This window comes from Musca autumnalis, unplaced genomic scaffold, assembly GCF_047663935.1.
Source record: "Musca autumnalis isolate F117 unplaced genomic scaffold, ASM4766393v1 scaffold_4, whole genome shotgun sequence".
NCBI classification, from domain to species: Eukaryota; Metazoa; Arthropoda; class Insecta; order Diptera; family Muscidae; genus Musca; species Musca autumnalis.
The window spans coordinates 156,870,311-156,897,356 of NW_027411977.1; positions in this window are offsets into that span (position 1 = coordinate 156,870,311).

Consider the following 27,046-nt stretch of genomic DNA (forward strand, 5'->3'; position numbering starts at 1 on the left):
TTCACATTTTTAGGTTTTCGCGATTTTGCTTGGAAACCGCTAGTCCTATCGAAATGGGGCTAAAGAAAATGTTGTAACTTTGAAAATTTGTTTGATTTGTTCCTAGGTTTTACCATTTTTGAGATAAAGAAGTTCAGGTCATATTTTTGGGTTGTTTGTTAGGTTTTCACGATTTGCTTCAAAACTGTAAGTCTTATCGAAATGGGACTACAGAAAGTCGTATAGGTGTGAAAATTCTCTACAAGATTGGGATTCGTAATTTTTTACTCGGTTGTACCATTTTTGAGATATATAAGTTTAAGTTAGAAAATTGTAGTTATGACATTGTTTTATAAGGAGACGATACACTCAGTGAATTGTCCCAATTTGAACTTCTATATTTCAAAAATGGTAAAACCCACGAAAATATCATATAAAAACAATATTGTAGAGAATTTTCACTGCTACAACATTTTCTTTAGTTACATTTTGAAATGGCTTTTGGTTTCCCAGCAAACCCGTCCAAACCTAAAAACCCTAAAATTGCGATTTTTTTATTTTCTCATCAAAGCTGCTTTCATTTAAAATTGGTTCAAGAGCACCGTGATATACAATGATATACGTACGTCCCTGATAGAGGGGCCAACTTGACCAAAAATCATGAAAATTAAAAATGTTGTGTATCGTTACGTAAAGCTATTTTTAACGGTTTTTAGTTGATTTTATGTATATTCAATATTACCACAACGTATATATATATATATATATACATTCAATAGAGAGATCACAAATTTTAGATACAAGATTGAAATTTGGAACTGATTATAATATACTAGTCATTGGATGTTTAGAATTGAAAATGAACCATATCAGACCACGTTCGGTATAGTTTCCATACAAAAGTTTTTAACCAAATTATCCAATAGAATTGAAGCAATAACTAAAAAGTCTTTTAAATGAATATTGCCCATATAGATTACGTTTTGGTGTATCCCAGATTTTTCAACCACATTAGCTCTTATTTGGCATTTTGGGTTCTAAATCCCGCAGCGAATAGCTTTCGCAAGATTTTCTGTAATTCGAGGCTATTAGCATAGTATTTAAAAATATCGTCAGTAAATATGGATATTGGAAATCATTTGGTGGGAGAACTTCCATGAAAAGAGTGGTGAAAATAGATCCACGTTCGAACACAGGAATTGCATTCGCGAATATGTCGAATAGATATATACAGTGTTTGGAGGATATAAACAGTTCGATCCGACGCCGTTACTTCTTTAAAGTACATATATCACACACTAACTTCAGTGTCATTAAAAAAGTCTTGTATTATTGTAAGAAAATAATATTCTTTAATGTCATAAAAACACCAAAACTTTACTATTTTACCAGAAGTGATAGAGTCCGTGAAAGGAGCCGGGCGTTGCAAACTTTGACTCACAGACTACGCAGACTACGCAAAAACATGGTCGAAAAAATATCTCTAAAAAGAGCTCGGCAACATTTTAGCTAAATTCTGAAGAAATAGGTTAAGTCGAAAAACTCCATCTGATACATCAATGGTTGTTGTTCCCGCTTATTTCTATCTTAATTGTACGACTAGATGTTTATGGACTCGATGACCTTTAAAAGTTTCCAACGACCAATCACTTCTGTCTGTATATATAGACAGAGCGAATACGGGCTACATAGCAAATTTTTTTCTATAAATTGTGTAGCCAAGAAGTTTCAGAATTTCGTCTCCTGTTTTGGACGTATAAACTTTCCAACAATAATTTCGAAATATTTGGGGTGTATAACCACGGTGTGCCTTAACAAATTTAAATGGAAGGTGCTTACACCTCAGAAGTTTTTGCTGATTCTGAAACTACAATGCTCATAGATGAGAAATATCAAGAAACAAAAAAATCGCCGGAGGGATTTTAAAATAAATCGCGATTTAAGTTCACATTTTTAGGGGTTCTTTAGGTTTTCACGATTTTGCTTGGAAACCGCGAGTCCTATGTAAATGGACCTAAAGAAAATTTTGTAGCTTTGAAAATTCTCCACAAGGATGACATTTATGATATTTTCGTAGGTTTTACCGTTTTTGAGATATAGAAGTTCAAATTGAGACAATGCACTGACTGTATCGCCTCCTTATAAAACAATGTCATTACTGCAATTTCCCAAATTAATCTTATATATCTTGAAAATGGTACAACCTAGGAAAAAATAAATCATCCATTCTTGTAGAGAATTTTCACAGCTTCAACATTTTTTAGTCTCATTTTGATATGACTTGCGGTTTCCAAGCAAAATCTTGAAGACTTAAGATAAAAACCTAAAAAAAAAACCTACGAAAAAACCTAAAGGTCAGTCTTGTAGAGACAACATCTGCTTCAGACTCAGCTACAACATTCGCTTTAGACTCATTTTGATAAGATTTGCGGCTTCCAAGAAAAATCGTGAAAACCTGAAAAAAACCCTAAAATTGTGAATTTTGATCGCGATTTATTTAAAAATCCCTCCGGCGATTTTTTCCGTTTTTTTTTTATTTTTCTTATCTATGAACATTGCTGTTTCAGAATCCGCAAAAACATCCCACGTGTAAGCGATTTCCATTAAAAGTTAGTTAAGGGGCACTTTGCATAATATTGTTTTATAAGGGGACGATACAGTCAGTGCATTGTCCCAATTTCAACTTTCATATCTCAAAAACGGTAAAACCTACGAAAATATCATAAAGGCCAATCTTGTTGAGAATTTTCAAAGCCCATTTACATAGGACTCGCGGTTTCCAAACAAAATCGTAAAAACCTAAAGAACTCCTAAAAATGTGAACTTAAATCGCGATTTATTTTAAAATCCCTCCGGCGATTTTTTTTGTTTCTTGATATTTCTCATCTATGAGCATTGTAGTTTCAGAATCAGCAAAAACTTCCGAGGTGTAAGCACCTTCCATTTAAATTTGTTAAGGCACACCGTGTAACTTCACGATTGTTGGCGTTACGAATCAATGCTTATGTTGTGCTCAAAAATGTGACTTCTATGAAAGCGCAAAAGTTTTGCACTTTTGTACAACCGATACCTGAAAGTATCAACTGATACAGTCCATTTTGGAAGTGGACCTAATTTTGGAATTCAATTTAGTTGGTCGGCGTAAGATTTAGAGCTTTTGGACCAATCCTGACATACCATGGACTTACGCACTAAAAATACAATATCGCTGTAAACAAGACCGCAAGAAGTACCATTGGTGAAAAAGTGCAATGGCTCATCGAACAGCCCTTAAACTACACTAATGTTGAACTTTTGTGAGGGATGTATCCGAAGATGTTGTCCCAAATAGACCCTCTTGGTACTTGATATATGTACGTAATTTTAGGATGTTTATAGTTTCGGTCAAATCGGATAATTGAAATTTTGTGTTGGAGGTATCTGAAGGAGTCAATCGATATAATCCATATTCGAACCTACTCTAGGTCTCGCAAAAATCGAATTGGACTTTGCTCAAGATTTTAGGGAAACATTTTGAAGTCTGGTGCCCTAAGGAAGTTTGGACAAAATATTGCGGATCCAAAATTTGGACCAAATCTGCTGATCTGTTCGAGAGTTATAATGAGCACGAGCCTGGAACTGGAATAAATCGATTCCGAATTGTTTGACGCGGGTTTCGTCAAAACATATGATTAGTCTAAGAACATTATTTCGATTAGGTAAATTTTTATCGTGATGGTTCAATATCACGGTGCTCTTGAACTAACGTTAAATGAAAGGAGTTTACAACTGGGAAGTTTTTGAGGGTTCTGAAACAGCAATGTTCATAGATGAGAAAAATACAAAAACAAGAAAAAATCGTTGGAGGGAATTTGAAATAAGTTCACATTTTTAGGTTTTCGCGATTTTGCTTGGAAACCGCTAGTCCTATCGAAATGGGGCTAAAGAAAATGTTGTAACTTTGAAAATTTGTTTGATTTGTTCCTAGGTTTTACCATTTTTGAGATAAAGAAGTTCAGGTCATATTTTTGGGTTGTTTGTTAGGTTTTCACGATTTGCTTCAAAACTGTAAGTCTTATCGAAATGGGACTACAGAAAGTCGTATAGGTGTGAAAATTCTCTACAAGATTGGGATTCGTAATTTTTTACTCGGTTGTACCATTTTTGAGATATATAAGTTTAAGTTAGAAAATTGTAGTTATGACATTGTTTTATAAGGAGACGATACACTCAGTGAATTGTCCCAATTTGAACTTCTATATTTCAAAAATGGTAAAACCCACGAAAATATCATATAAAAACAATATTGTAGAGAATTTTCACTGCTACAACATTTTCTTTAGTTACATTTTGAAATGGCTTTTGGTTTCCCAGCAAACCCGTCCAAACCTAAAAACCCTAAAATTGCGATTTTTTTATTTTCTCATCAAAGCTGCTTTCATTTAAAATTGGTTCAAGAGCACCGTGATATACAATGATATACGTACGTCCCTGATAGAGGTAGTTTTGGAAATTCGTACTTATGGGTACGAAAAGTACTAAATGACGCCACTTTACTTTGTAAATTTATTCAGTTTTACAAGATCATATCGGAACCCCAAAATTCAAATTCCTTTGCTCACACCTCCATTAGAGAGATCGTTTCTTGTTCGAGTAGCTAGAGTATATAATGTATTGCCACTGCCCTTAAGAGTGTTTGGTCTTTCATTAGTTGTATTCGGCAGGAGAATGTTGGAGTATATTGTTTCACGTTACTCCCAATTGTGATCTATTTATATTAATTTTTATATTATCCGCTTATAGCTCAAATGCTTTAAATATTTTTTTTCCTATGCTGCATACATGTGAATTTGAATGTAGTCACTGTGTCGTATTTTGCTTGAAATATGTAGGCACATCACTGAGTGGTTCATTTCATATTTAGATGTAAATGTAGTTTTTATTGGAGTAGTTCAAATTCTTACTTTGCATTTAATGATCTTTTCATAAAATATTTGTTTTTGAAATTCTCATTAATCAAAGAATAAAAAATTTAATATTATTTATACATTATTATATAGCTCTTATTATAAATGCTGTATTTCTTTTGGAGTAATTTAAAATCCTTTCCATTCTTGGAGTATCAAAATTCAATTAATCAAAATGTTTTTTATTTACATTTTTTATTTTATAATTACTGCCACCTTTTTTATACATAGTAATTATTTTTTTTTTTTTGAGTAGTTCTAATATCCCTCCCTTGTTATATTCAAGCTTTTTATATAATATTAAATTGAACATTCTAGTGTAGTATACAGCCTTAAGGTCGAAAGACTGGGCATATGAAAATTGAAATAAATAAATAAAAATAAATAAATGTTGCTATATATGGTTCAATTTGGATTCGGGTTAACGGACAGAGCTAGTATCCTGATATTTGAAATGAAGATTACTGTTGGAGTGTAGGTTTGAAGTAGTTTTGGTACAAGTAGTACTAAATTTGGTACCAGTTTGGTGTTGCATGAAGTGATATAAATGGAATTTCGAATTGTTGTATTAGGGTTTGTGTTGGTGTTTAGATAAGGATTTTTTGAAATTCATACAAATTGTTTGTTTTGTTTATTGTTGAAGATTCAATCTCATTTTCGATTGTTTGAGTGGAGTATTCCCCCATTGGCTCAACTTCATTTATTACCCTCTATTACAGAGAGTAATGTTTTTCAAAACGAACTGACAGTGTTGCAAAATTTTACTGATCTCTACCAATATCATGATTTCATCCCGGCGAAGGGAATTATCAATTGGCTTCTCACTTTTTGAAATGATGCCTTTTTTAGCGAAAAACCGAACTCTTTAAGTGTCTAGTATTCTCATATGAATGAGAATCACACTCACTTTTCGGCTTTTCCAAAGAAACACCAAAATCAAAATATTTTGCAACATGTCAGCACGTATCAACTAAGAATTCTTCGAATTCTGTGAGTTGAAAAGAACACCAACACAGTTGCCTGTGAGGTTGTTTTTGGAATTTTGTTTTTTTGTTTTTAACAAAGCTCCATTCGCCCGTGCCTCGGCTGTTTTTTGTTTGTTTTGTTTATTGTTGAAGATTCAATCTCATTTTCGATTGTTTGAGTGGAGTATTCCCCCATTGGCTCAACTTCATTTATTACCCTCTATTACAGAGAGTAATGTTTTTCAAAACGAACTGACAGTGTTGCAAAATTTTACTGATCGCTACCAATATCATGATTTCATCCCGGCGAAGGGAATTATCAATTGGCTTCTCAGTTTTTGAAATGATGCCTTTTTAGCGAAAAACCGAACTCTTTAAGTGTCTAGTATTCTCATATGAATGAGAATCACACACTTACTTCTCGGCTTTTCCAAAGAAACACCAAAATCAAAATATTTTGCAACATGTCAGCACGTATCAACTAAGAATTCTTCGAATTCTGTGAGTTGAAAAGAACACCAACACAGTTGCCTGTGAGGTTGTTTTTGGATTTTTTTTTTTTGTTTTTAACAAAGCTCCATTCGCCCGTGCCTCGGCTGATTTTTTTTTGTTTTGTTTATTGTTGAAGATTCAATCTCATTTTCGATCGTTTGAGTGGAGTATTCCCCCATTGGCTCAACTTCATTTATTACCCTCTATTACAGAGAGTAATAGAGGGTAATAAATGAAGTTGAGCCAATGCACGATGGGACCAATGGCAGGTTTTTGAGGCAAAAAGTCATTTTTTCAAGTCAGCGATTTAAATCAAATAATAACGGAATTATATTCTTAACACTTTCAAACCTCCAAAACCAAAAAATTACAATCTGGCAACGACCCACGGCGACATGCCAAGCTGTCAAAGATGTCATAATTATGATTCCGTTTATTTCTGACATTCAGTCGTAATTAAACAATTTAAGTATTTTGGCGCCAAAACCTGATCTGTTGATATTATCTATTTTTTAAAAATGGAAAATACGGGTAATGGTTTGTAAATTAAGACTATTATTAAAAGTGTAAATGTAATATTAGATGTGGTCAATAATTTGTTGTGTCAGTAAATGATGGTTTTTGATGTAGTCTGTGGTATCGTCCATGTGTTCTTTGGAGTAGAACTTTCGACTTCAGGGTGCTTTCTCGTAAAAATATGTATCTGGTGAAAGGTGACAATGTCGGCTAACAGATTTTGAAAAGAATTTTTGCGTATACTTGCGAATAAAAAAATTATCAACTCCCAAATTTCGTAAAACTTAAAACTTGGATATTTTTAATTTTTGGTTGGAAAATCAGCGGAAACCTAAACTCCTTATAGAATGGATTTCTGCAAAATTTAATCGAGGTGTCAAAGACAACTTCATGACGGAAGTTAAAAAGCAAATTTATAATATTTGTGCGCGCCTTAACCAAAAATGGATAAAAAATTGGAGGTCAAAAAGTCGTGTATTACAATTTGAAAGCTTATGGTTAGCTAGCGACACAGTATTTACGCTAGAACAAGGTAATGATAAAAAAAAGAGAGGGCGCCCTAATGTAGATTATAGTGAAGGAAGAAAACTTGCTTCGGAAGTCTGCTATGAACACGGCAACAGTACCAAACCCTTGATTCATGCCGCCTCTGTTTCGGCCAATTTGTCAAAAGAAAAATATTTAAACTATGTTCTCAAGGAAGTTCGGTATCAACCAACTAAATTGAGAAAACAATTAACTTCAACAGAGAAAAAATCTGAACCGATTTCAATATGATGTCTTAATAATGCTTTCTAGACCAAATTCCGTCACACACTTTAAATTTCATCACAATTGGACATATATAGCGTGATTGCTGCACGAAATACCTAAAATCGGGTGAAAATATATATGGGAGCTTTATCCAAATTTGAACCGATTTCGGTATAATTTGGAATACTTTTTTTTTTAGACGTAATTTCGTCACACATTTTAAATTTCATCGAAATTGGACAGAATTTGCGTGTTTGTTGCACCAAATACCTAAAATCGGGTGAAAATATATATGGGACCTATATCCAAATCTGAACCGATTTCAATATAATTTAGCAAACATATTTCTAGACCAAATCCTGTCACACGTTTCAAATTTCTTCGAAATTGGACAGAAATTGCGTGTTTGTTGCACGAAATACCTCAAATCGGGCGAAAATATATAAGGGAGCTATATCCAAATCTGAACTGATTTCAAAATAACTTGGCAAACTTATTTCCAGTCCGAATTCCGCAACATATTACAAATATCATCATAATTGGACAGAATTTTCGTGTTTGGTCCATCAATTACTCGAAATCGGGCGAACATATCGACGCCTCCAAACAATAGTATGCTAAGTCGACTTAGCATGTTTTCAAGTTCTTTACATTTTTATATTTAACGTCCTTTAACTTAAATTCTGTCAAATTTTGGTAATGATCGGACAATCCGAACAGAAGTTATAAATAAATATTTACTTAGCATAGTACTGAAGGTCAAAGAAATTTCCAAACTTTTAGAGCTTGTCGTGCAAAACTCGCTTTTCAGAATTAGCAAACTATTATTTGGAGGTGTCGAACGTCCTTTAACTTAAATTCTGTCTAATTTTGGTAATGATCGGTCAATCCGAACAGAAGTTATAAACAAATATTGACTTAGCATAGTACTGAAGTTCAAAAAAATTTCCAAACTTTGAGAGTTTCTCCTGCAAAACTCACTTTTTAGACTTAGCATACTATTACTTGGAGGTGTCGATATATATGAAAGCTATATCTATATATGAACCGATATCAACCAAATTTGGCAGATTAGCTTCTAGGCCGATTATAAACATCTGCACGAAATTTTGAAGGTCTAGCTTGCCCCTGTGATTTTTTGCCTCAAAAACATATCATCGGCCCCATCGTGCAATGGGGGAATACTCCACTCAAACAATCGAAAATTCATACAAATTCTGAAATTGGGCTGAGGGCTGGCTGATTTATTGAGAAATGGGAAATGTACTAAATGGTATTAAATTTGACGTTGGGTGTTGCATTGAAGTTGGAATTATATAATTAGTGTGTGAAAAGTACAAAATTGCAATAATTCCGATTTATTAGTTGTCAGGTTCATTGTTAGAGGTCGTACAATAAGTGTACTAGTATTAAATAATACTAAATATTGAAGCGCTGGTATTGAGAGAATCGATAAATGAAATTTGTTATGAGAATCACTGTTGAGATCAGAGGATCAGGATCAGCATGATTATTAAAATCCACCTTTAAATCTATGAAACGTTCCTACATGTAATACCATTGGCATTGGGTGAACAAGTAGAGTTAAAACTGTGAAATTTGAGCTAAGGTCGTGAAACGTATCTTTTCAACAAAATTGTTTTTATTTTTGTTGTCTATTCTAAACATTATAGTAAGTTCATTGGAAAATGTAATATCTATGCTAATGTTTTACAATAAGGTTTTTGCAACCTGAGAACAAAAAGGCCTAAAATAAAATATCTCAAAAATTAACTGTTATATAGGGTAACATCTTTTGAATAAAGGTTTTCTACATTTTGATATCACAAATTCCAAAATACGATTGGAAAATGTGGATAAAATTTTCAAAATACCCATACCGTGCTAATAAAACATGGACTGGAATTTAAAATGTAGGCCGCTGCTGAAGTGTAGAGGTCTTCTTAGAAATTCGAAAAAAGCGTGTACGAACAGTACTTAGATTAAATATCAACTGAAATAGGAATTAGTATATCAATATTTTCACTGTTCACCATATTATATATGTTTATTTGTGTATTGGGTGCCACCGTGGTACAATGGTATGCACACCCGCCTTGCACACAGAAGGTCATGGGTTCGATTCCCCGGCCAACCAACATCAAAAAACATTTTCAACGGTGACAAAATATCCCTCAGTAATGTTGGCGCCCTTTTCCTGAGTATTTCAGCCATGTAAAACTTCTCTACAAGTGGTGTCTTAAGACACGCCGTTCGAACTCGGCGATAAACAGTTGGTCCCATATCATTGAGCTAATGTGAATCGGGGTGCACTCATTGATATTAGAGATGTCTCCCTTGACCCTTCTTGGATGTTTGTGGAACAATTATTATTATTTCTGATTAAAGCTGTCGGCTGCTGATGACAACTGCCTCTCTCGCACCCACACCATGTAATAATGGCCCTATATCTTAAAATTGAAAAAAGGACAAACAAATTTTATCTGCTTGGTAAAATTAAATTGTTAATAGTAATATTTGCAAAAGAACGGTTTGTTAAATATTGGTGTTTGTTTGCGTAGCAAAAAAGAAATGTGTAACCACCAAATGAAAATAAATAAAAACAAAAGAAATTTTCAGCAGTATTTTGTCCAATAGAAATATTGGCGATTTATTTATGTATGTATATATATTGTTGTAAACAATATTTAACTTTTTTAACAAGGGAGTTAGAGTCGCTGTTAAGTGGACGAAAATCCAGAAAACAAGTGACGTTTAAAAACAACGAGTAAGTGTAGGTGTTGCAAAGTGGCTCTAAACATGATTGCCACTCGTTAGAATTTGACAACACAAATTTGTGACGAAATCACAAAGTTGCATAAATTAGTATGTATAAAATTCCAACGTAGTATAAATATGCATGATTTTAGTTTAAACATTTGCCGCCAGCCTTGCAACATCTTACTATGTTGCAATTTATGTTACATATGTACGTATTTACAAGTTTAATAAAAAGGTGCAATCGACAATATTAAAGTTATTTCATTATTATTCAACTCCAATTTTATTAATATACTTTTTTCAATTAAATTTGTTTGGCAATAGAATATTGCCCTCAAGGGAAAAATAAAAATGGCGCGGGCAAGCTCGGATGCAGTGACCCAAGGAAATCACATTGGGCATGGACCCGTAACAATCCATCCGAAAATGGTAAGTTGGGCCCATGGGAACCCTGGACTCATATAGGTCTGCGGTTTCATTATCCTGGGGTACACTTCTGCACCCAGCACCAACGCAACATGCGAAGCTCTAAAAAACTCAGGATCTGCCAACATCATTCCGCCGAAATGCTCTTTAATAGTCTCCGATGCGGATTCAGAGGGAGACACAATATGGGTTAAATCCATTATCCTGGCTGACACCAACACCTTCTGCGATGTGTCGTAACACGACGCCAAGGTAATTTGTGCAAAACGGTCTGGACCAATTGGAATGTATGGTAACCGTAACGTCTGGACCAGTGACTTACAGATTCGGCTATTTCCTGCACATGGGTCCAGAAGTGCTCGGACATGTGCTGGCCGTGAATTTAGCACCAGTTGTGCACGTATTGTGGGTCCCAAAGTGACAATTGGTTGAATTGCCAGACTGTGAATGGGATTGACGAATGTCGTTTCGGACGGACGAGCCGAGGCGGACGGACGTTTATGGCTACGCGTTGACGTAGACGGACGATTATCCTTCACTTCTTGCTGTGTGAGGGGGGAAGAGGGGTGAAGTAGGGTGTGGTGTCGGCCACTGCATTCTTGGCAAGCAGAATTCTTCTTGCAATCACGAAGCATATGACTGGAGTCCAAACAATTGGAACAGTGATGGAGTTTGAGCACCGTCCGTATTTTCTTCTCCAATGGGAGCCTTTTGAAGCTTCGACATTGACGTAGGTTATGTCTTTGGTGGCACTTACCGCACCTATGCCGAGTGGAACCCGAAGAGCCCGCAGTTGATTTCGGCGTCGCCACTGGGTCTTTGCCTGACGAGCGTACGTCTGAACCAACCCGTGCAGTCTCCCGTGGAGGAGTGGCAGGCTCAGCCGACATCCCGGCCATATCTTTATTAATGGGCTGCGAATCAGCGACGCACACTGGAGCCGAGTCCTCGGAAGGAGGAGCGGCAACTTCTGCTTCAGTACCAGTGTCATTCTTAGGAGTGGGATCCAAGTCAGTGAGCGGAACCATGACAATATCATCGACTTCTCTTTCCTCATCGGACATGGGGACGTCATCCTCATAGTCAGGAAGAGGTGTAGCAACCATCTTCTTTAAATTTTCCATTCTGTGAAAAGATAGAGATGGCGCGACAGTGAAAGAGCTAACAATACTTTAATTGGTCAAAGCGACCAGCTTAACCACCGGTCGTCGTACAATGCCGTTTTCGGTTTTAACGTCTGCGACACGAACGCGACAGTCTGTGCCGGGATACACGTTAGTAACGCGACCTAATTTCCAAGCGGTTGGGGGTAATTGTTCATGTCGAATCACTACTAAATCGTCCGTTTGAATATCGCGCTGCGGAAATTTCCATTTATAGAGTTTATGAAGGCTTTTTAAATACTCATCTTTCCACCGAAGGCAGAATTGATGAGTAAGCACTTTAATTTTTCGAAATCGATTGACGATATCCAAGGGAGATTCATGAATTAAGGGTTCGGGTGAGCTAGAATTGGAGAGCCTATCAAAAAATGTCCTGGCGTGAGAGCTAAAGTATTATCCGGACTATCATTCATCGGACAAAGTGGTCTGGAATTCAGGCATGCTTCTATTCTTGACAAAATAGTTGAGAATTCTTCAAATGTATATTTTAAATTTTTAGCTTGCTTTCGAAAATGGAATGAAACTCCATGCAAGCTGTTGATACTGATAAGCGGAACATATTCGGTCTCGGCTTGCATTTATTACTGATTTCATTTCACGCTCTAATTCACGAGAAGCGCCAACGAAATTGGTGCCATTGTCGGAAAAGATGTTCTTTGGACATCCGCGTCGTGAAATAAACCTATGAAACGCAGCTAAAAACGTTGTTGTAGATAGATCCGATGTTGCTTCAAGATGTATTGCCTTTGTAGAGAAGCAGACAAATACACAAACATAACCTTTGGTTATTTTACAACATCTACCTGTAAAGGGTTTTAGGTCGAATGGACCTGCGAAGTCTACACCAGTAGTCTCGAATGGTCTAGTCATGGCCGTTCTCTCCGGAGGAAGAGCCGCCATAATTTGTGTACAAGACTTTTTCTTCTCTAACAAGCATGGTTTACACTGCCTAATTACTTTACGAATAAGGGTTGTTAATCGCGGAATCCAATATTCACTGCGTAGTAAACGCATCATAAGTTGAATTCTGCCATGAATGGAAATAGTGTGAATTTGCTCAACTAACAGTCGAGAGTATCGGCAGTTATAAGGAAGTAGAATAGGGTTTTGTTCAGAGTAAGTAAGAGTACGTGATCGAGCTAAACGCCCATTTAGTCGCATGACACCTGCTTCATCCAGAACTGGATTCAATGACAAAATTGAGCTTTTTGAATGTAAGGGCCTGCCACTGGATAAACAATTGTATTCTTCGGGATAGTATGCCTTTTGAGCCATAATAATAAGACGTGCTTTGGTCAAATTGAGCTCAGGAATCGTCGAATGTTTTTTATCAAATACGGGTTGATTGAGAGATGGGCGAACTTTGTCAATAAATCGGAAAACGAAAGCAAGTCTTCTTATGGCAGCATCTAAGGATGAAAAGCGGTCTAAAATATCCTCAAAATGTTCAAAGTAAGAAAAATGACTCTTTATAGGACGCATCTCTAGCGTAGTATCAACATTAGACAGATTAGATAACCTCCAATGTGACCTATTTGAACGAAGCCAGTTTGGTCCGTGCCACCAAATAGGTGACGAAGCCCATTTAGCGGGCGTTAGTCCACGACTTCCCAAATCGGCGGGGTTATCTTCTGAACGGACGTGATACCAAACATTTTGACCAATATTTTCTTGTATCTAGTCACCCTATTGGTAACAAAGGTAGACCAAGTCGATGGAGTTTTCTTTAGCCAAGAAAGGACGATCGTAGAATCAGTCCAAAAATAACATTGCTGAAAGTCTATATCCATTTCAGCGGTAATGGCCTTGAAGAGTTCGGAAGCCAAGACCGCACCACACAATTCTAACCGTGGTAGAGAAATAGACTTAATGGGAGCGACTTTGGTTTTACATGATAGCAAATGGGTAAAAATTTCACCATTCCATGCTGTGATACGAATATATACCACCCCCGCATATGCCTTTTCTGAGGCATCAGAATTTCTGCCAATCACTTTCTATTGTAGGTGGAAGACAGTCATCCCAATCAATGTGTTCTAACCAAATACGTTGTATTATCATTTTTGCAACTATTAAAACAGGACCTAACCACCCTATAGGATCGAACAATTTGGCAATGGTGGAGAGAACTTCCCGCTTTGTGTAGGTAGACTTTTTAGTGAGAGGCTTAACATTGAAATAAAAGACATCTACGTGCGCATTCCAAAGAATTCCAAGTGGTTTAGAACTACTAGCTTCAACAAAATTTAGGAGTTTAGTGTCTATTAAATGCTCAGCTGGGAGACCTTCTAGTATCGAACGATCATTAGAAGTCCATTTTCGCAACTCAAATTTAGCGGAACCTAATACTTCATTAATTGGTCTTTAGAATTATTCGCTGTCTCCAGGTCATGATACCCTGTCAGAACATCGTCGACATACATGCACTTTCTTAGAATATGAGCTGCCAGTGGAAATTGGTCTTCAGTATCATCTGCCAATTGCAACAAAGTGCGAATGGCCAGATATGGAGCACAATTTACTCCAAAGGTCACAGTTTGTAACTCAAAGTCTTTAATCGGTTTATCGGAAGAATTCCGGAAAAGTATTCTTTGAAGTGGCGTGTGGGCTGAATCTACTAAAATTTGTCGATACATTTGTGTAATGTCGCAGTTAAAGACATATTTAAATAATCTCCATCTCAGTATGAGGAGGACCAAGTCAAGTTGAAGAGTCGGACCGACGTATAGAATGTCATTAAGGCTATTCCCATTGGATGTCTTATTAGAGGCATTAAAAACCACCCTTAATTTGGTGGTTTGTTTATCTAAATTAATGACTGGGTGGTGGGGCAAATAGCAAACTGTAGAGTTTGCCGAAGGAATAGATACTAACCTCATATGTCCTAACTCTAAGTATTCCCTAACTACTTCGTCATAGAGTGGTTTGATGTTAGGTTTTCGGAGCAGAGAAGCCTCATTATGGAGGAATTGTTTTAAGCAATTTGTCCTAGAATGCCCAAGGTCAGGTTTGCCGAAAAATTCTGGTTTAATCGGAAGAGTGACAACGTATCTATCCCTTCTAGTCGTCCTTCTGTAATTATCTTCGCAATATTTATCGGATGGAGACAAAATTGAGCGCTTTGGAATTTCTTCTAGTTCCCAAAATCGAAGAAGAGTCTTGTTAAGCACATCTTCTTCGGAATACATTACGTTAGTAGAAAAAACCCTTATGTGGTTTGCTAAAATAGGACCAGTAATGATCCATCCGAATACAGTGTTTTGCGCAATCAATGAACCTAATATATTTGCCTGTATTCCCTGTAACAGGAGTCTAGGGTATACGTCTGCACCAAGCAACATATCAACTGCTCGGCATTCGAACAATTGAGAATCTGCCAAACGTAGGTTTGGCAAATGAGAAGATACTTCAGGGTTTACAACAAAGGATGGAAGATTTCCAGAAATTGTGGGAACCACTAAAGCATTTATTTCCAAAAAGAGCGAATTATCTATAATTGAGCCCAAACACAATGAACACAATCTATTCGACAACGTTGACACAGTTTGGTTTACACCAGATATTGTCGCTTGGGCAGAAGTAGTCGAAAGACCCTGTAATAATCTGTCTGTAATAAAAGAAGCCTCGGAGGCAGGATCAATCAAGGCTCTAGCTGGATACGTGGTACCCTGGTGAATAATATTAACCATAGCAGTGCCCAAAAGAACTGTCTTATTTTGTGTTGAATGGAACGCCTGCCGATTAACTGAACTTGATGATATACCAGAAGAGGTGGATGGAATATCTGGATTGTGATCGGCGGTTTCTGCTAAGTGACTAGTGGATGCTAAACCAGAAGGGCCGTTGGAAGAGGGAGGCACGCTATTTGAAGACGTAGCAACTGAAGAAGCTTCACGATGTAGCAAAGTGTGATGTCTCCTGTTACACTTAGCACAATTATAGGTGCTGCCACATTTCTTGACGTCATGACCTCGGGAGAGGCAATTAAGACAGCAATGGTGACGTCTTACAATAGTGAAACGTTCCGCTAATGAACGTTTTGTAAACTCGGGACAAGTTCTTAAGTGGTGAGATTGCCTGGGACATAAAACGCAAGTTTTATCATTAGACGAGCGAGAGGAATTAGTGGATGTAGTAGAACGGGAAGTGGCAGCATTAACAAAATGTGCACGAACTTTTTTATTATCATTTTTCCTTGAATCACCTATACCCTTTATGTCTCGAAGATAAGTTAATGTTTGGATTCTTTCCGAAAGAAAAAGATCCAAGTCTTTCCAGGAGGATAAGGCGGACTTATCTTTGACACTTTGTTCCCATAAAGTCACGGTTTGCTTAGGAAGTCTTTGCAAACAAAGGAAAACTAATATGGGATCCCAATCGTCGGTTGGAACGTCATAAATAGCCATGGCAGAGACACAACTATTTATCCCACGCTGCAGACTTTTTAAGCCTGAACTTGACTCACTATCAAGGACTGGAAGATCAAAAAGAACCTTTAGCTGATTATTTACAAGAATACGCACATTATCGTACGTTTCTTTCAAAGCTTCCCAGGCCAAATTAAAACTTTTATGTGTTAAAGGAAACTTGGAGACGATATCTCGAGCTTCCCCACTTGTTTTCTTTAGAAGGTGACACAATTTTTCGATTTCACTTACACGAGTATTAGCTATATAAATAGCGGAGAAGAAATCCCTAAAAGTTGGCCATGAGAGAAAGTCGCCGTTGAAAACTTCGATATCACAAGGAGGCAAATTGAGGCTATGAGTAAAGCTTTCATTAAAAGAGACGTCCTGATAACTGGCAGATCTTTGAGAAACTCTCGAAATCGAACCCAAGTCTTCGGATCTAGGCGCATTAGAGCGAGGAGTTCGGAGAGCATCATTAGCATCAGCTGGAATGCCCGAAGGTTTCGACTTATTCTTAATTTCGTCAACCCTTTTATTGATCGATGCCAAAACTTGAACATATGCTTTGAAGGCAACGTCATATTTACTCTCAGCTGAAGCTATACTGTCTTTCCCTGCTGCTTCAGAAGTTTGAACATAATCTAACCAACTTCCGAAAGCCTCTTTAACCTTATTCCAGAGAGTTCGGGCTTCCTCACCTTGAATCTCTAACGAATACACATCAAGGTCGTCGTTCCGGGCTGAAGCGAGGTTTGCTTCGAACTGAATGAGAGCATCAGTTGCTCTGATGAAATAATCAAGAGCAGTAAGAGACATTTTGGCAGATTAAATGCAAAAAAAAATCTAATAAAATAAGCAAAGGAACTAAAAAGTCTCGAAAAAGAGCGTTAAAAAGCAATAAAATGCAAAGGTTATTCGAAAAACCCAATAAATTTGTATTATTTCACTGTTTTATATAGAGAAAAATATGAAATTCAATAAGGGGCTATTAAATTCAGGGGTAGAGAATGTAATTTTCAAAAACTCCTGATAATGGTACAATAATAAAGTGGAAAAAGTATCGAAAATACACCACTTCTAATTAATGGCACCAAAATTACGAAAAGTTTTCTAAAGCAAACGAAATTTAGCAAACCTTTTTTCTCAGTGTACTGAAAGTTCACTAAAATTGTCTTAAATGTATGAAATCGGGCACGATTTATTTTTATTTCATCGAAATTTTTTTTAAAAAATAGTAATTTTTCTCAAATATGGAGATTTTCTTCAAAAAATTGTGATTTTTAGTACCGATAGTAGCGTGCACGGACTGTAATATGCACAAAACGTCGACTAACGATTTCCAAATTTTCCAAAACAATATTTCCGAAGCTAATAAAGTATTATTATATTTGGTGAAATATTTATAAGTATTATAAAACAATCGAAAAAGGTGCGTAAATAATCGATATTATCGGTGTAGGGTGTTCGGTAATTTTATAGACGACGGACGTATCGAAATCACCACGAAAATTCAATAAAATCAAAATTAATTTTTTTCCAAAATATTTCACTTTATTTATTTAAGTACTACCGTTTCCCAACTGACAGACCGACCCTCGTTTACTAGTGAGTGCTGTGTGTGTATGTATGGATATGCTTACCAATGTAAGGCAACGAGAATGCATCAACCAAGCACTGCAGTGATGGGTGTTTGTTTTTGTCTTTTCTGACCACTCAACGTTTGAAGAATAGCCGTTGAATTGTTAGTGTATGTTTTTTCTTATTTTCTTTTATTTCAAATTTAGTTTGTAGCTATTACACTAACAAAATCGTTTAATATTTTTGGAGAATAGAATACCCACTGATCACTGCAATATTTGTTGGTGCGATTTGTTAGTTTTTTTTATTATTTTCTCCGCGTAACGAAATGTGAATAATTTTCTTTTATTCTTATTAACATGAACACACACAACAACACTACGCGGCACTGTTCGAACGACCGTAGGTTAAGACTTTTTTCGGAACGATGTTTTGGTTCTCTTTTTTTTAAATAAATCACTTTGCTCACTAAATGCACTCTACGTACCTTTTATTTTTGTTGATGATAATATGATGAGGTGAGATGGATGTTGGAATGTGGTTGGTGTTTTGACGAAGTCAAACCTTTTTCAAAGAAGAGGAGAAATCCTTATTAATTTGTTGTTGCGCTTATCCGGCTCGAAGGACCAATGTTTGCGTAGCAAAAAAGAAATGTGTAACCACCAAATGAAAATAAATAAAAACAAAAGAAATTTTCAGCAGTATTTTGTCCAATAGAAATATTGGCGATTTATTTATGTATGTATATATATTGTTGTAAACAATATTTACCTTTTTTAACAAGGGAGTTAGAGTCGCTGTTAAGTGGACGAAAATTCAGAAAACAAGTGACGTTTAAAAACAACGAGTAAGGGAAGGTGTTGCAAAGTGGCGCTAAACATGATTGTCACTCGTTAAAATTTGACAACACAAATTTGTGACGAAATCACAAAGTTGCATAAATTAGTATGTATAAAATTCCAACGTAATATATATATGCATGATTTTAGTTTAAACAGTGTTAATTGAAATTTTTCTTATAGTACTTAAACGGAAAAAATTATAAATATTGTAGCAATTCTACCTGAATTGTCAACGTATCTGCAAATCGGTTAAAAGCAATCACGATGTTAGATCAACCAAACATGTCAAGTAGAAGATAAGAGAATGGTATATATCACCAATATTTTTAAAAATTTAACATAGCTGAAGCCAAGGTTTACGCTTTTAGAATACGCGACTTGTGGTTCTATATTATACAAATTAAATATTTTTGGGAAAATGTAATGTTTTTGGACGTGGCAAAAAATATTGGCCTTAAAAGATAATTTGTGTGGAAGCTGTGGCTATATGTATGTTAAAAAATGGGTAAAAATGGGTTGAAGCCACCATGTCTTTTTTTTGTTTTCTCTCGATTTGTGAGTAAGCCACACTTCTCTCGATTTTCCTGTCAAAGTAAAAGTAAAAGCAAACTAAATAAGGATCATCTCACTAATGTAATACTTTTCAAAATTTGAACTCCTTCCACCATTAAATGATGCTGACATTTTGAAGCCAGATTTACAGTGTTTTTTGAAATTTTCTTCTAATTTCATTCCGCAAACAGGTTTTTCAAAAATCATATATAGGATTGTAGTACTTGCGATTCTGAGTTGTTTGATACGACTAATGTGAATGTAGTCTGCACAGCTTCATAGAAATCTACATCCAAATGCGGAAATTTTGTGTGAACATTTTTGTAAAAAACATATTTTTCGGGCCTAATTTTTACAATTGTCATTCGATTTCCTCGTACTTGATTGCACATTTTAGTTTTTTACGTTCCGGATCTAATAAATCATTCCCCGTGAAAATCCATCCACGAAAACGCGAGTTACAAGAAAATCCAAAGTAGAAAAATCACCTAAAATAGTTTTTGGAAATATCGCGTATTTTATCGCGTTTTCTGCGGTTCGTTTCCACTGCAATGAAACAACTAATACAGCATCTTCGTTTTAGCTTGCTTTCGAAAATGGAATGAAACTCCATGCAAGCTGTTGATACTGATAAGCGGAACATATTCGGTCTCGGCTTGCATTTATTACTGATTTCATTTCACGCTCTAATTCACGAGAAGCGCCAACGAAATTGGTGCCATTGTCGGAAAAGATGTTCTTTGGACATCCGCGTCGTGAAATAAACCTATGAAACGCAGCTAAAAACGTTGTTGTAGATAGATCCGATGTTGCTTCAAGATGTATTGCCTTTGTAGAGAAGCAGACAAATACACAAACATAACCTTTGGTTATTTTACAACATCTACCTGTAAAGGGTTTTAGGTCGAATGGACCTGCGAAGTCTACACCAGTAGTCTCGAATGGTCTAGTCATGGCCGTTCTCTCCGGAGGAAGAGCCGCCATAATTTGTGTACAAGACTTTTTCTTCTCTAACAAGCATGGTTTACACTGCCTAATTACTTTACGAATAAGGGTTGTTAATCGCGGAATCCAATATTCACTGCGTAGTAAACGCATCATAAGTTGAATTCTGCCATGAATGGAAATAGTGTGAATTTGCTCAACTAACAGTCGAGAGTATCGGCAGTTATAAGGAAGTAGAATAGGGTTTTGTTCAGAGTAAGTAAGAGTACGTGATCGAGCTAAACGCCCATTTAGTCGCATGACACCTGCTTCATCCAGAACTGGATTCAATGACAAAATTGAGCTTTTTGAATGTAAGGGCCTGCCACTGGATAAACAATTGTATTCTTCGGGATAGTATGCCTTTTGAGCCATAATAATAAGACGTGCTTTGGTCAAATTGAGCTCAGGAATCGTCGAATGTTTTTTATCAAATACGGGTTGATTGAGAGATGGGCGAACTTTGTCAATAAATCGGAAAACGAAAGCAAGTCTTCTTATGGCAGCATCTAAGGATGAAAAGCGGTCTAAAATATCCTCAAAATGTTCAAAGTAAGAAAAATGACTCTTTATAGGACGCATCTCTAGCGTAGTATCAACATTAGACAGATTAGATAACCTCCAATGTGACCTATTTGAACGAAGCCAGTTTGGTCCGTGCCACCAAATAGGTGACGAAGCCCATTTAGCGGGCGTTAGTCCACGACTTCCCAAATCGGCGGGGTTATCTTCTGAACGGACGTGATACCAAACATTTTGACCAATATTTTCTTGTATCTAGTCACCCTATTGGTAACAAAGGTAGACCAAGTCGATGGAGTTTTCTTTAGCCAAGAAAGGACGATCGTAGAATCAGTCCAAAAATAACATTGCTGAAAGTCTATATCCATTTCAGCGGTAATGGCCTTGAAGAGTTCGGAAGCCAAGACCGCACCACACAATTCTAACCGTGGTAGAGAAATAGACTTAATGGGAGCGACTTTGGTTTTACATGATAGCAAATGGGTAAAAATTTCACCATTCCATGCTGTGATACGAATATATACCACCCCCGCATATGCCTTTTCTGAGGCATCAGAATTTCTGCCAATCACTTTCTATTGTAGGTGGAAGACAGTCATCCCAATCAATGTGTTCTAACCAAATACGTTGTATTATCATTTTTGCAACTATTAAAACAGGACCTAACCACCCTATAGGATCGAACAATTTGGCAATGGTGGAGAGAACTTCCCGCTTTGTGTAGGTAGACTTTTTAGTGAGAGGCTTAACATTGAAATAAAAGACATCTACGTGCGCATTCCAAAGAATTCCAAGTGGTTTAGAACTACTAGCTTCAACAAAATTTAGGAGTTTAGTGTCTATTAAATGCTCAGCTGGGAGACCTTCTAGTATCGAACGATCATTAGAAGTCCATTTTCGCAACTCAAATTTAGCGGAACCTAATACTTCATTAATTGGTCTTTAGAATTATTCGCTGTCTCCAGGTCATGATACCCTGTCAGAACATCGTCGACATACATGCACTTTCTTAGAATATGAGCTGCCAGTGGAAATTGGTCTTCAGTATCATCTGCCAATTGCAACAAAGTGCGAATGGCCAGATATGGAGCACAATTTACTCCAAAGGTCACAGTTTGTAACTCAAAGTCTTTAATCGGTTTATCGGAAGAATTCCGGAAAAGTATTCTTTGAAGTGGCGTGTGGGCTGAATCTACTAAAATTTGTCGATACATTTGTGTAATGTCGCAGTTAAAGACATATTTAAATAATCTCCATCTCAGTATGAGGAGGACCAAGTCAAGTTGAAGAGTCGGACCGACGTATAGAATGTCATTAAGGCTATTCCCATTGGATGTCTTATTAGAGGCATTAAAAACCACCCTTAATTTGGTGGTTTGTTTATCTAAATTAATGACTGGGTGGTGGGGCAAATAGCAAACTGTAGAGTTTGCCGAAGGAATAGATACTAACCTCATATGTCCTAACTCTAAGTATTCCCTAACTACTTCGTCATAGAGTGGTTTGATGTTAGGTTTTCGGAGCAGAGAAGCCTCATTATGGAGGAATTGTTTTAAGCAATTTGTCCTAGAATGCCCAAGGTCAGGTTTGCCGAAAAATTCTGGTTTAATCGGAAGAGTGACAACGTATCTATCCCTTCTAGTCGTCCTTCTGTAATTATCTTCGCAATATTTATCGGATGGAGACAAAATTGAGCGCTTTGGAATTTCTTCTAGTTCCCAAAATCGAAGAAGAGTCTTGTTAAGCACATCTTCTTCGGAATACATTACGTTAGTAGAAAAAACCCTTATGTGGTTTGCTAAAATAGGACCAGTAATGATCCATCCGAATACAGTGTTTTGCGCAATCAATGAACCTAATATATTTGCCTGTATTCCCTGTAACAGGAGTCTAGGGTATACGTCTGCACCAAGCAACATATCAACTGCTCGGCATTCGAACAATTGAGAATCTGCCAAACGTAGGTTTGGCAAATGAGAAGATACTTCAGGGTTTACAACAAAGGATGGAAGATTTCCAGAAATTGTGGGAACCACTAAAGCATTTATTTCCAAAAAGAGCGAATTATCTATAATTGAGCCCAAACACAATGAACACAATCTATTCGACAACGTTGACACAGTTTGGTTTACACCAGATATTGTCGCTTGGGCAGAAGTAGTCGAAAGACCCTGTAATAATCTGTCTGTAATAAAAGAAGCCTCGGAGGCAGGATCAATCAAGGCTCTAGCTGGATACGTGGTACCCTGGTGAATAATATTAACCATAGCAGTGCCCAAAAGAACTGTCTTATTTTGTGTTGAATGGAACGCCTGCCGATTAACTGAACTTGATGATATACCAGAAGAGGTGGATGGAATATCTGGATTGTGATCGGCGGTTTCTGCTAAGTGACTAGTGGATGCTAAACCAGAAGGGCCGTTGGAAGAGGGAGGCAGGCTATTTGAAGACGTAGCAACTGAAGAAGCTTCACGATGTAGCAAAGTGTGATGTCTCCTGTTACACTTAGCACAATTATAGGTGCTGCCACATTTCTTGACGTCATGACCTCGGGAGAGGCAATTAAGACAGCAATGGTGACGTCTTACAATAGTGAAACGTTCCGCTAATGAACGTTTTGTAAACTCGGGACAAGTTCTTAAGTGGTGAGATTGCCTGGGACATAAAACGCAAGTTTTATCATTAGACGAGCGAGAGGAATTAGTGGATGTAGTAGAACGGGAAGTGGCAGCATTAACAAAATGTGCACGAACTTTTTTATTATCATTTTTCCTTGAATCACCTATACCCTTTATGTCTCGAAGACAAGTTAATGTTTGGATTCTTTCCGAAAGAAAAAGATCCAAGTCTTTCCAGGAGGATAAGGCGGACTTATCTTTGACACTTTGTTCCCATAAAGTCACGGTTTGCTTAGGAAGTCTTTGCAAACAAAGGAAAACTAATATGGGATCCCAATCGTCGGTTGGAACGTCATAAATAGCCATGGCAGAGACACAACTATTTATCCCACGCTGCAGACTTTTTAAGCCTGAACTTGACTCACTATCAAGGACTGGAAGATCAAAAAGAACCTTTAACTGATTATTTACAAGAATACGCACATTATCGTACGTTTCTTTCAAAGCTTCCCAGGCCAAATTAAAACTTTTATGTGTTAAAGGAAACTTGGAGACGATATCTCGAGCTTCCCCACTTGTTTTCTTTAGAAGGTGACACAATTTTTCGATTTCACTTACACGAGTATTAGCTATATAAATAGCGGAGAAGAAATCCCTAAAAGTTGGCCATGAGAGAAAGTCGCCGTTGAAAACTTCGATATCACAAGGAGGCAAATTGAGGCTATGAGTAAAGCTTTCATTAAAAGAGACGTCCTGATAACTGGCAGATCTTTGAGAAACTCTCGAAATCGAACCCAAGTCTTCGGATCTAGGCGCATTAGAGCGAGGAGTTCGGAGAGCATCATTAGCATCAGCCCTTTTATTGATCGATGCCAAAACTTGAACATATGCTTTGAAGGCAACGTCATATTTACTCTCAGCTGAAGCTATACTGTCTTTCCCTGCTGCTTCAGAAGTTTGAACATAATCTAACCAACTTCCGAAAGCCTCTTTAACCTTATTCCAGAGAGTTCGGGCTTCCTCACCTTGAATCTCTAACGAATACACATCAAGGTCGTCGTTCCGGGCTGAAGCGAGGTTTGCTTCGAACTGAATGAGAGCATCAGTTGCTCTGATGAAATAATCAAGAGCAGTAAGAGACATTTTGGCAGATTAAATGCAAAAAAAAATCTAATAAAATAAGCAAAGGAACTAAAAAGTCTCGAAAAAGAGCGTTAAAAAGCAATAAAATGCAAAGGTTATTCGAAAAACCCAATAAATTTGTATTATTTCACTGTTTTATATAGAGAAAAATATGAAATTCAATAAGGGGCTATTAAATTCAGGGGTAGAGAATGTAATTTTCAAAAACTCCTGATAATGGTACAATAATAAAGTGGAAAAAGTATCGAAAATACACCACTTCTAATTAATGGCACCAAAATTACGAAAAGTTTTCTAAAGCAAACGAAATTTAGCAAACCTTTTTTCTCAGTGTACTGAAAGTTCACTAAAATTGTCTTAAATGTATGAAATCGGGCACGATTTATTTTTATTTCATCGAAATTTTTTTTAAAAAATAGTAATTTTTCTCAAATATGGAGATTTTCTTCAAAAAATTGTGATTTTTAGTACCGATAGTAGCGTGCACGGACTGTAATATGCACAAAACGTCGACTAACGATTTCCAAATTTTCCAAAACAATATTTCCGAAGCTAATAAAGTATTATTATATTTGGTGAAATATTTATAAGTATTATAAAACAATCGAAAAAGGTGCGTAAATAATCGATATTATCGGTGTAGGGTGTTCGGTAATTTTATAGACGACGGACGTATCGAAATCACCACGAAAATTCAATAAAATCAAAATTAATTTTTTTCCAAAATATTTCACTTTATTTATTTAAGTACTACCGTTTCCCAACTGACAGACCGACCCTCGTTTACTAGTGAGTGCTGTGTGTGTATGTATGGATATGCTTACCAATGTAAGGCAACGAGAATGCATCAACCAAGCACTGCAGTGATGGGTGTTTGTTTTTGTCTTTTCTGACCACTCAACGTTTGAAGAATAGCCGTTGAATTGTTAGTGTATGTTTTTTCTTATTTTCTTTTATTTCAAATTTAGTTTGTAGCTATTACACTAACAAAATCGTTTAATATTTTTGGAGAATAGAATACCCACTGATCACTGCAATATTTGTTGGTGCGATTTGTTAGTTTTTTTTTATTATTTTCTCCGCGTAACGAAATGTGAATAATTTTCTTTTATTCTTATTAACATGAACACACACAACAACACTACGCGGCACTGTTCGAACGACCGTAGGTTAAGACTTTTTTCGGAACGATGTTTTGGTTCTCTTTTTTTTTAAATAAATCACTTTGCTCACTAAATGCACTCTACGTACCTTTTATTTTTGTTGATGATAATATGATGAGGTGAGATGGATGTTGGAATGTGGTTGGTGTTTTGACGAAGTCAAACCTTTTTCAAAGAAGAGGAGAAATCCTTATTAATTTGTTGTTGCGCTTATCCGGCTCGAAGGACCAATGTTTGCGTAGCAAAAAAGAAATGTGTAACCACCAAATGAAAATAAATAAAAACAAAAGAAATTTTCAGCAGTATTTTGTCCAATAGAAATATTGGCGATTTATTTATGTACGTATATATATTGTTGTAAACAATATTTACCTTTTTTAACAAGGGAGTTAGAGTCGCTGTTAAGTGGACGAAAATTCAGAAAACAAGTGACGTTTAAAAACAACGAGTAAGGGAAGGTGTTGCAAAGTGGCGCTAAACATGATTGTCACTCGTTAAAATTTGACAACACAAATTTGTGACGAAATCACAAAGTTGCATAAATTAGTATGTATAAAATTCCAACGTAATATATATATGCATGATTTTAGTTTAAACAGTGTTAATTGAAATTTTTCTTATAGTACTTGAACGGAAAAAATTATAAATATTGTAGCAATTCTACCTGAATTGTCAACGTATCTGCAAATCGGTTAAAAGCAATCACGATGTTAGATCAACCAAACATGTCAAGTAGAAGATAAGAGAATGGTATATATCACCAATATTTTTAAAAATTTAACATAGCTGAAGCCAAGGTTTACGCTTTTAGAATACGCGACTTGTGGTTCTATATTATACAAATTAAATATTTTTGGGAAAATGTAATGTTTTTGGACGTGGCAAAAAATATTGGCCTTAAAAGATAATTTGTGTGGAAGCTGTGGCTATATGTATGTTAAAAAATGGGTAAAAATGGGTTGAAGCCACCATGTCTTTTTTTTGTTTTCTCTCGATTTGTGAGTAAGCCACACTTCTCTCGATTTTCCTGTCAAAGTAAAAGTAAAAGCAAACTAAATAAGGATCATCTCACTAATGTAATACTTTTCAAAATTTGAACTCCTTCCACCATTAAATGATGCTGACATTTTGAAGCCAGATTTACAGTGTTTTTTGAAATTTTCTTCTAATTTCATTCCGCAAACAGGTTTTTCAAAAATCATATATAGGATTGTAGTACTTGCGATTCTGAGTTG